Here is a 10,654-nt window from a genome sequence, read left to right on the forward strand (position 1 = left end):
TTACCTAACACCTCATGTAATAAAAATCATAAATGATCCGCCCAATTGTTAACAGATTTCCCTACACCTTAAAGACTCCTATTTCATCCAAATCTGGACTAGTTTGGAAAAATCCAAATACTACGAAAAAGTTTTCGGAAAAATCCAAATACTACGAAAAAGTTTTCCTGCACTGATTTTTCCCCCGTGGCATTTCTATAACGACGAGGACAGGTCGTTACAGTATTGTATTGTATTGTATTGCTATCTTGTATTTAAATTGTTGTGTTATCTATTGTATTTTTAAATTAAAATTTTCATCTATGTTTATTCTTCATATTGAAAATTAATAATATTATCAAAATATATCACTTAAAGTGTCAAACAAAAATTAATTTAATTTTTAAAATAATATTAATTTGGGACAAAAGTAGTATATATTTAATAATATATATCATCAATATTTTATATCACATTTAAAAATAATTAAAAATATGATAGATTTAATTGATGGATTTATAAGATTAATAATACGTTAATTATAAATGTTATATAATATAAATAATGATATTATAATCAAAAAGTAAAATAGAGAGTGTGAATAGTAGTTCACCAAATTTGAAGAATTACTATTCACCTCTCTATAATTGAAGACTAGAAGGTGAAATAGCGAGTGGTTGGAGAGAGAATTCTCTATTTTACTCTCCAAATATAGAGAATGGAGAGTGAAATAGAGAAAGGTCAGAGATGGTCACATTATAATATGACAAATAAAATTATGATTTTTCTATTAAAAACATAATGATGTGACTTTGATGGATAAAAGTCATAATTATATTTCCATTTATGAAATTTATCCTATGATGCAATTTTTATAGAAAATATATAAATAGCAAACCATATATACTATTTCAAAACCAAATATTTCTGTGAAAGTCATAATTATATTTCCATTTATGAAATTTATCCTATGAGGCAATTTTTATAGAAAATATATAAATAGAAAACCATATATACTATTTCAAAACCAAATATATTTGTGAATGATAAATAAAACAAATCACAATTTTTATTTTGTGTTCCAATTTTTTTTCTACTATATAAATATATCATTCACTATGAATTGATAAATTTTCTCTCTATCTCTTCTTATCAATCAAAAGTGTAAAGAAATCTCTCTTTTATATATATATATATATATATATATATATATATATATATATATATATACTCTCTTAGTTCTATTTTAGTATCTTCGTAGATAAATTGATTCAATAAACCATAAATCAAATAGATTAACACTTGAATTTTTTTGTTCTTTTGTATTATTGAACAGAAAAATAGCAAAGAGAAATGGCAGATTTAGAGAAAGAACATGTTGGAGAATCATCAACGTGCCAACAAAGATTAGAAAGGCGAAGTCAATATCAGAGACTCGTCGTGGAACAAACTCAACGACTTGAAGCGTAAGTTTATTTTTTTATAAAAAAAAAAAAAGTTGAACATTCATATATGTTCATATTTTTGTCTTGTTTGGTTACAGTGATAATGTCATTTTCTAAGAGGCATGAGTGGTAAAATCAAAGCTAATTAGTGATCTAAAAATTTATTTTCTATATGTGTTTTTATGCATTAATTTAGGTTTAATTGTTCTTAATTTCATGTGTTGTTTTTTCCTTTTGTTTTTATAGCCCCGTTGATTTAGTTAACGACATGTACTTTTGATTTTTCTATTAAATTTTATTTTTCGTTTCTTTGTAAAAATGATTCAAAGATAATTTATCTGTATGGATCATCTACCATATAGATACACCTTTAATTAATCAATCTATTTCTTCTTGATTATTCGTTAGCATCAAAGCATAAAGATGTGAGTTTCTTTAAGTTAAATGTCTTTCTCATTTTAAATCAAAAATGTAATTTCTTTCTCATGGTTGGTTCTCGATATCATTTTGTGGGCTCGACTAATCAAGATTCACATAAAAAAGTCTCACATTAGGGCTCCACTAATCAAGATTTGAATAATAAAAAATTAATTCAAGTCCCAAATAATCTAGATATGTGTCGTAAAGTCCCACTTTAGAGGTCGGGTTATTCAAAATGGCAATGAAAAGTCTCACTTTTTGAATAAAATGCTCCCTACCAAAAATGATTATGACTCCAAACGAGAGAGATATACCTGATCCCTCCGACTAACAATAGGAATTAAGTCACACTTTTCTGAATGAAAGGTTCTCTACCAATGGTGACTTAGTTTCGAAATACAAAATTTGAGACCCTAGCTAATGATAGAGAAATAGTTATCAACCAACCATGTCTTTTATGATACATAAAGTCTTTTTAATTCTTTTCTTTTTTAGGTTTGATTTAAAAAAAACTTAGTCAATAAATGTTTTTCTTTTCTTGTATTCTTAAATGAAGATTCTCCAATGCACGTTCACAATCAAATGAGAATCAGCAAAATAAACTTAGTAGGGAAATAGGGCTTGATACTGAGCAGAACGTGGTTCGATTTCAAAGCAGAAGTACTCCAATAGAGGTAATTTTAATTAGATCGTCTTTTCTATAAATGCAATAATTCTAATTGATGGCTTATTATAATTGTTATCATCAACATTATTATTATTGTTATTGTTATTATTATTATTATTATTATTATTATTATTATTATTACTTTAATTATTATTATTATTATTATTATTATTATTATTATTATTACTATTATTATTATTATTATTATTATTATTATTATTATTATTATTATTTATTATTATTATTATTATTATTATTATTATTATTATTATTATTATTATTATTATTATTTATTATTATTATTATTATTATTATTATTATTATTATTATTATTATTATTATTATTATTATTATTATTATTATTATTATTATTATTATTATTATTATTATTATTATTATTTATTATTATTTATTATTATTATTTTATTATTATTATTATTATTATTATTATTATTTATTATTATTATTATTATTATTATTATTATTATATTATTATTATTATTATTATTATTATTATTATATATTATTATTATTATTATTATTATATTATTATTATTATTATTATTATATTATTATTATTATTATTATTATTATTATTATTATTATTATTATTATTATTATTATTATTATTATTATTATTATTATTATTATTATTATTATTATTATTATTATTATTATTATTATTATTATATTATTATTATTATTATTATTATTATTATTATTATTATTATTATTATTATTATTATTATTATTATTATTATTATTATTATTATTATTATTATTATTATTATTATTATTATTATTATTATTATTATTATTATTATTATTATTATTATTATTATTATTATTATTATTATTATTATTATTATTATTATTATTATTATTATTATTATTTTATTATTATTATTATTAATTATTATTATTATTATTATTTTATTATATTATTATTATTATTATTATTTTATTTATTATTATTATTATTATTATTATTATTATATTATTATTATTATTATTATTATTATTATTATTATTATTATTATTATTATTATTATTATTATTATTATTACTTTAATTATTATTATTATTATTATTTAATTATTATTATTATTATTATTATTATTATTATTTATTATTATTATTATTATTATTATTATTATTATTATTATTATTATTATTATTATTATTATTATTTATTATTATTATTATATTATTATTATTATTATTATTATTATTATTATTTATTATTATTATTATTATTTATTATTATTATTATTATTATTATTTAATTATTATTATTTATTATTATTATTTTTCGAATGTGTGATTTATTACAACAATTATTCCCTCTACTAAGAATTATTACATTTACTTTGTATTTCATTTTTATGTTTTCTTTCCCTCATGTATATTAATTATTTTATTGACGATTTCTTTTGTTCAATTTTAATATAATTTTTGTTAACTACTTATTTATTTATTTTTCTCATTGAGTTGATCAATAGATTTGAAAGTAAGTCCTTTTGTCTCATCAATATATGAATTTTATTAAGGAAGTTTATGTCTTAATTAAACTATTGTCATTCGATGTATATTTCAATTTAGTAGTAGCTCATTATATCCAATTATAGAATCATGTAAAATAATTTGAAATATATGAACTTCCTAGAAAGTTTCAAACCTTAGCAAAACATTTCTAAATGGATAAAAAATTATATTTCTACTAGAGATTTTGACGATTTAAATCGATAAAATTTTGGTCTTTACAACTAGGAACTAATAATTTGTTTTCAACTCATTAACAAATAAAAGAGATCTTTGAATATTAAATGAGAGATTTGAATTAAGTCCAGACTAATAAAAAATGTTAGAATAAGTAGCAAATGAGTAATAATTAAAGATATTTATGTCTAAAAGTTTATGCCTTGTCTTTGAGAAATTGTATTCTTCTTTTAAAATAACTACATATCAAAAAGTTACTGCCAATATAGTGAGCTTCTTGTAAGAGTTATACAAAAATACAATCAGCATATGTCTTTCTTACAATGTCTAGTAAATCAGTATCAATTTCGTGAGGTACATATGCATAAACATAAAAAAGATAAAGAACTATTTTTGCTAAAGATAATAGTGATTGTTAGCATTGTGAATTTTACAAAAGATATTTGTTGAATTGTTTAATATAATAGTATTAAAAATATAACAAAAGAATAAGACGAAAATGGTAGAAAATACTGAACATTTTTCATAATATAATTTTTGTTCAATCAATTAAAGGTTAATTTATCATTAATATCAAATTAACAACTCAAAAAGGAAACTACGTATGAAAAAGCACAACAGGCTAACACGAACAACATCAAACATTTCTACATTGACATAACTTGCAAAGATGTTTAATAGAATAGAATATGACATAAATTTCATTAAAGAAATATGATGATAATGATATGTTGATAATATATGATAAGTATGTCATATGATTACTTAGTATAGTAAGTAACTTAAGAATTGCTACTTTTTTTTATCATTTTGCAGCACGAAAGCATATCAAATATCATTCCAAGTGTTCCTGGAAGGTCTCCTTTGATGGGTTCAAATATGGCACCACCAAATACTTCTCTCGGATACCCATCAAATTCATCTTATGAAAGTTTATTGAGCCAAAATATAAGTGGATCTGCCACTTCATATCATCCTCCTTTTCATCAAAATAATAATAATATTAATGTTAGATCTCATTCAATAACTAATAATAGAATCTCAATAATGTCCCCATCACCACAAGAAAATTATGAATTTCATCATAATAATAGGGAGAAATCAATTATTTTTGGGATAGTTATTGCAGCATTAAATGAAATGGCTGCACTTTTGCAATTCGATATTTCAATTTCATTTGAATCATCAGTTGGTAATGCATGTTTATTTCATCGGGAGGATTATGAGAAAATATTTTCAAATTCAAATCAGCCTGGTAAATCACCGACTACTAGATTTGAATCATCAAAGGTTTCTGGAGTTGTGCCAATGAATGCAATTGAGTTGATCCAAAATTTTCTTGATCCAGTAAGTATCGTTTATACTTTCATGTTATAATAAATCAGCTTATGACTGGTATAATGTTATCTACTGTGTGCCTAAATTGATATATCTTTAGAATGTGTCAGTACTATAATGGAAGGCTTGCTTCATTTTATATTTTAGCTCTCCCATGTGTTTAAACGAGAAAAAATGTTTTTGTTAACAATTTTTGGATATAATTTTCAACAGTAGCTAATGTTTTTAGAATTTGCTAAAAACTAGCTGTTTTTCATGCGAAAACACACCATACTACTGTCATGAATTTCAAACATGAGAAACTAAAGAATTGAAGATGTTTTCATGACTTCTCGAAAATCAAAATTTTTAACATCATGAATTTCTAAAGTTCGCTATTTTTCAATGACTTTCGAATCTTATGATTGTTTTCAGTGATTTTGAATTTGTGTAATACTTTTAAATAGACTATTTTAATTTGATTTTATCCCACAAAATACTGCCTAAGATAAGTTCAAATAGAGTAAAAAATATTAACAATAAGTAGTTTGCATAGTAGTTTTAGGGTTAACTAAAAGAAAATTAAGTTTATTACATGAGTTTCAAGATGGAATTTGGATGAATAATTTGTTTATTCAGTTTTATATGATCCTAGTTACTTGAATTGATTTTGAAGAATAATTGTTTTTCTTGTTTAATCATAAATCATATACCTAAAAATAATTAATTTGTTATATGCAGATCAAATGGATGAACATGTTCCCTACTATTGTCACGAAAGCTAGGACTATTGAAGTACTTGATTCGGGAGATTTAGGAGGCTCTATACAATTGGTAAAACTATATTACACTATTTTTTATTGGTTTCCTAAGTATTAAAAATAAACATTAAAATTCTTTCATTAATATGAACTGTTTTTTCTTGGTTCTTGAAAACAGATGTATGAAAAGTTGCATATTCTATCTCCTCTAGTGGAAGCTAGAGATTATTACTTTATACGTTGTTTTAGAAAACTTGATGAAGCAACATGAATTATGGTCGATGTTTCATATGATCTAATCAAAGAGATCCAAAGTAGTGTACCTTCTCATGCTTGGAAATTTCCTTCTGGTTGTGCAATCCAAGATTTGGATAACGGAGAAAGTAGGGTAAGAAAATTTTCCTATCTCTATATATCAAAAAGTTCTATTGTACACAATTTTACACAACATTTTCAGAGAGATTGTTTGTTTCACAGCTCAAACTAATGACATATATATATATACTATCTACATGCAACTTATTTTCAAATGAGTGTGTTATCGAGATAAAAATTAACATGTACCGATACTTATCTCATAATGTTTGTTTTTATTAATATGATATAAGAATCAGATCTGTCTTTATTCTTGATTTATCCAATTTTGGATCGTCATATTATGTTGATAACACTCCAAATATTGGGACGTACGTTCAGGGCTGTTTAAAGTGTCCCCATTATTGATTTAGGAATGGATTTTTTTGTCTATATGTATACTCTTATATGTATACTCTTGCACAATCCCACCAAAAGCCTTATATGTTATAATTTGGAATTACATTAGATTGAATAATGACTTTTAAAAACATATGTTAACAGAGTCGTTAGACGTATAACTATTAATCTTAATTTAACAATGTTGAACATCGGCCCAAATTATGTTGTTCATGTCAAGATGTTCAAATTTAAACAAGAGTGGATGAATAGTTATCACTTTGTATTGTCTTAAACAATCTCACCTTATAACTCATTACTAAAAAATCATTATTTCCAACATACTTTCATGTCAGAAATTTTTCTAAAGATCCAGTTAAATATTTCTTTGGTTACTTGAAAATTGGGTAAACAACAATTAGAAAATTGGGAAGAAATCAAGATAAACGCAAAAGAGTTTGGGAGGTAGAAAACTTCCTCTAACAAAACTAAAACAATGACTAGCCTTTATAAAGGCAATACTCCTGGAATACACATTCTACATTATCTCAATTACTAAGCCATAAAAGAAATTAAAACTGACCTGCTAAATCACACGTTTCACGTAACTTGGAAATAGAAACCATGTACCCTTAAAACTAGGAAAGAAGAAACTAATCTATTTAATTAAAATATCTAACAATAAATTAATCTCCTTTTCTTGGACTATTTGAACATGAAATTACTTCTGAATTTCTCCTTTTCTTTAAATATAAGTTATTTATCGATGTTTGACTAAAGAAAATGATATTTGTTTAAAGTGGCTCAAAAATGATTACCCTTTTGTAATTTGGGCATAAGTCCTTTTCTTTGAAATTTTTTTAACTCAAAACATGTCCTTTTTGAAGTTATATTTTTCTTTAAGGATTTGTTGGTATCATGAAAAATTTATAAAAAAATAGTCACTTTCTAGAGAAAATATTTTCAAACCAAAAAGGAAAGGAAATGTTATCACTTCACTCCTAATTTGGGGAAGCCATTTTCCTTCACAATCATATAAACTTTAGCGTTATATCAGGGCTTTAATGACACTCATACATTATTACCATCATTAAAATTCGAAGATGTCATCAGAACACCATCTATTTTGATAAATTTATTATCAATAGGATCAATCATAAAAATCTTTTATAAATACTTTTTCAAATAGTAAATTATTCTCTAAAAATGAATTTTGTCGGCCAAATACACTCGAATATGATAATTATTCATATATACTTTTTGATTTTGTTATTTTTTCTTATTTACAGTGCTCAATGATCCAGAAGGTCTCGAAAATGTAATGCAAATATCCTAAGGATGGTGAAGAGGTTTTGTGAAATCTAAGCATGACAGACAAATTAGATTTTCCAACTTCGTCACAATTTTAAAAGTGAAGATAGAGTTTCTATAAGAAAAAATGAAGAAATTACACAACAAAAAGGCTTCATTGTCACTGCTGCTACTTCCCTGTGGCTTCCTCTTCATACCGAACAGTTTTTAATTTCCTCAAAGATAATAAGTCAAGGTGTCAGGTATGTTTTATAATCAGATAGTGAAGTGATTTGTTCAAATATTATTTTGGTTGTTACGTTGAAATGTTGAGCAATAACATATAATATAACAACCTTAATATTGATATAGGTTCTAAAGAAAACATAGATGTTATACAAAAATGTTATTATATAGTTTTCTTCTTGTACGTATCCTTTCACTGTAGATTAAATTTTTAATGCAATGCTCCAAACGTCTGTAAAAAAAGTTTGCGTTATCAATCCTATACAGATTGTTTTTTTAACCAACTGACCCCTAAAAATACACTTGTATATCGACTATAGATTTTCATGTTAAACTCGTAAAAAACAATAAGTATGAGAATCTGAACTCATAATTTCAGAAGTATAATGTATTATGTATTAAAATATTCAGAACCATTAAGTTGAAGTCCTGATTTCAACTATTCTACTTATTTTTGGAGCTCTCATGCTGTGTTAACAACGTGTTTATCACTTGACTTTACATAACTTCTTTTATTTTTATTTTTACTATGTGATCTTACAACACTCATCTCATAAACTAATATTTTTACAATCAAATTATTCTTTACTTTATTTTTGATTTAGATTTAGATTTTTTAATTTTAGTGGGATGTTTTGGCCGGTGGAAATATTGTCACTAATTAGCAAGAATCAAAACAGGATGTGTCGAGAAATAATATTACAATCATTCAGTATTTCTCATCTTTAGTTGTTTATAATTTGTAATTTATTTTCTTAAACTAAAAAAATGGTATTTCACTATTTCTTAATAAATAAAATAAACTAACTTAGATTTGGATTCATCTTCCTTTGGCATGTAAGAACACCACAATTTATAACTTGCATTTTTTTTTTCTTTACTATTTAATCTTTGATTATTACATCAAATGAAATTTCTCGATTAATTATTCCACTTTCTTTTTTTCTATAATTTTGTTAAACTAATTATGATTAGTATATTCCACTATATAAAATGATAAGAATTAACTACAATTTTTTTTATTCATTGGTTGCCAATAGGATGTAGAAAATAAGATTTTGTGGTAATACATTGTAAGATGAGATTAATGAAGAAATTTTTATTGTAAAGTGACAAAAAATATTTGTCTCTAATTTTTTTAGTGCTTACAGTAATAGTTTTTAAATAATTGTAATGTAAATGCAGCCTTATGTTCCTGAAGAGAAAAACATGTTAATTCTTCAAGAGTCCAGCATTGATGAATTGGGAGCATTTTTAATCTATGCATCCATAGATTTATCAACAGTCAATTCAATTTTCAATGGAGGTGATGCCAAAAAAGTTTCAATTTTGCCTTCAGGTTTCATCATATGTCCCGATGGTCGCCACAACTTGGACACATACAATATTGAAAATGCACAAAATGGTTCAATTTTGACAATGGCTTTTCAAATATTAATTTGTCATGCCGACAACAATTCAATCTCCCTGAAGCAACAAAAGAGTGCAGTGACTTCTGTTCATAGCCTTTTGAGCTCTACAGTTTTAAAAATTAGAGCAACATTAGGTTGCTCTGATTAAAAATTAGAATGGTTTAGTTGCTTAATCAATTTTTTTTATATCTTAAAGCTTAGACAAATTAAAATGTTTGAAGGATGATCTGTTCCCTTTTTAGTGACTTGTGATATTCTCAAGACTATGAGATATGTTATTGCTATTATCTCTTATATTGATGGACTAAATTTGATATTTCTCATTGTTTGATTATTAAAATTTTAGCCTATTCGAAAAAAATATCAAAATCATCTTTCATAAAAATGTATTATTTTAAAGTAAACAGTCTCTCCAAAAGGTAGAAAGTTTTATTTGGCTACTAAATTTGAAAAAATACTTTTTCTATTCATTCTATTTGTTATTTGACATGTAAGACTTTCATGCCAATTTTTCTAGTCAAATTTAGTAGACTAGTGTATATAGTATTCATGCGTGGGTGAAATTATACATAAAAAATTTGATAATGTAGACAATTTACATCATGATTTTGATGATATATATTTTGTTTTTTTCAAAATATTTAACTTGTAGCTTGTATTGACACACTTCAACCTCCTCTTTCTCCACCCCTCCTCTTTTACCAA

At 23.8% G+C, this 10,654-nt stretch overlaps 1 pseudogene; it reads left to right on the plus strand.

The window, feature by feature from the left end:
* Window positions 1-1,332: 1,332 nt before the first annotated feature.
* LOC125813628 (homeobox-leucine zipper protein ANTHOCYANINLESS 2-like) lies at window positions 1,333-10,097 on the plus strand (annotated as a pseudogene).
* Window positions 10,098-10,654: the final 557 nt, after the last annotated feature.

Source organism: Solanum verrucosum, unplaced genomic scaffold, assembly GCF_900185275.1.
Source record: "Solanum verrucosum unplaced genomic scaffold, falcon-dt-bn FXZP01000844.1, whole genome shotgun sequence".
NCBI classification, from domain to species: Eukaryota; Viridiplantae; Streptophyta; class Magnoliopsida; order Solanales; family Solanaceae; genus Solanum; species Solanum verrucosum.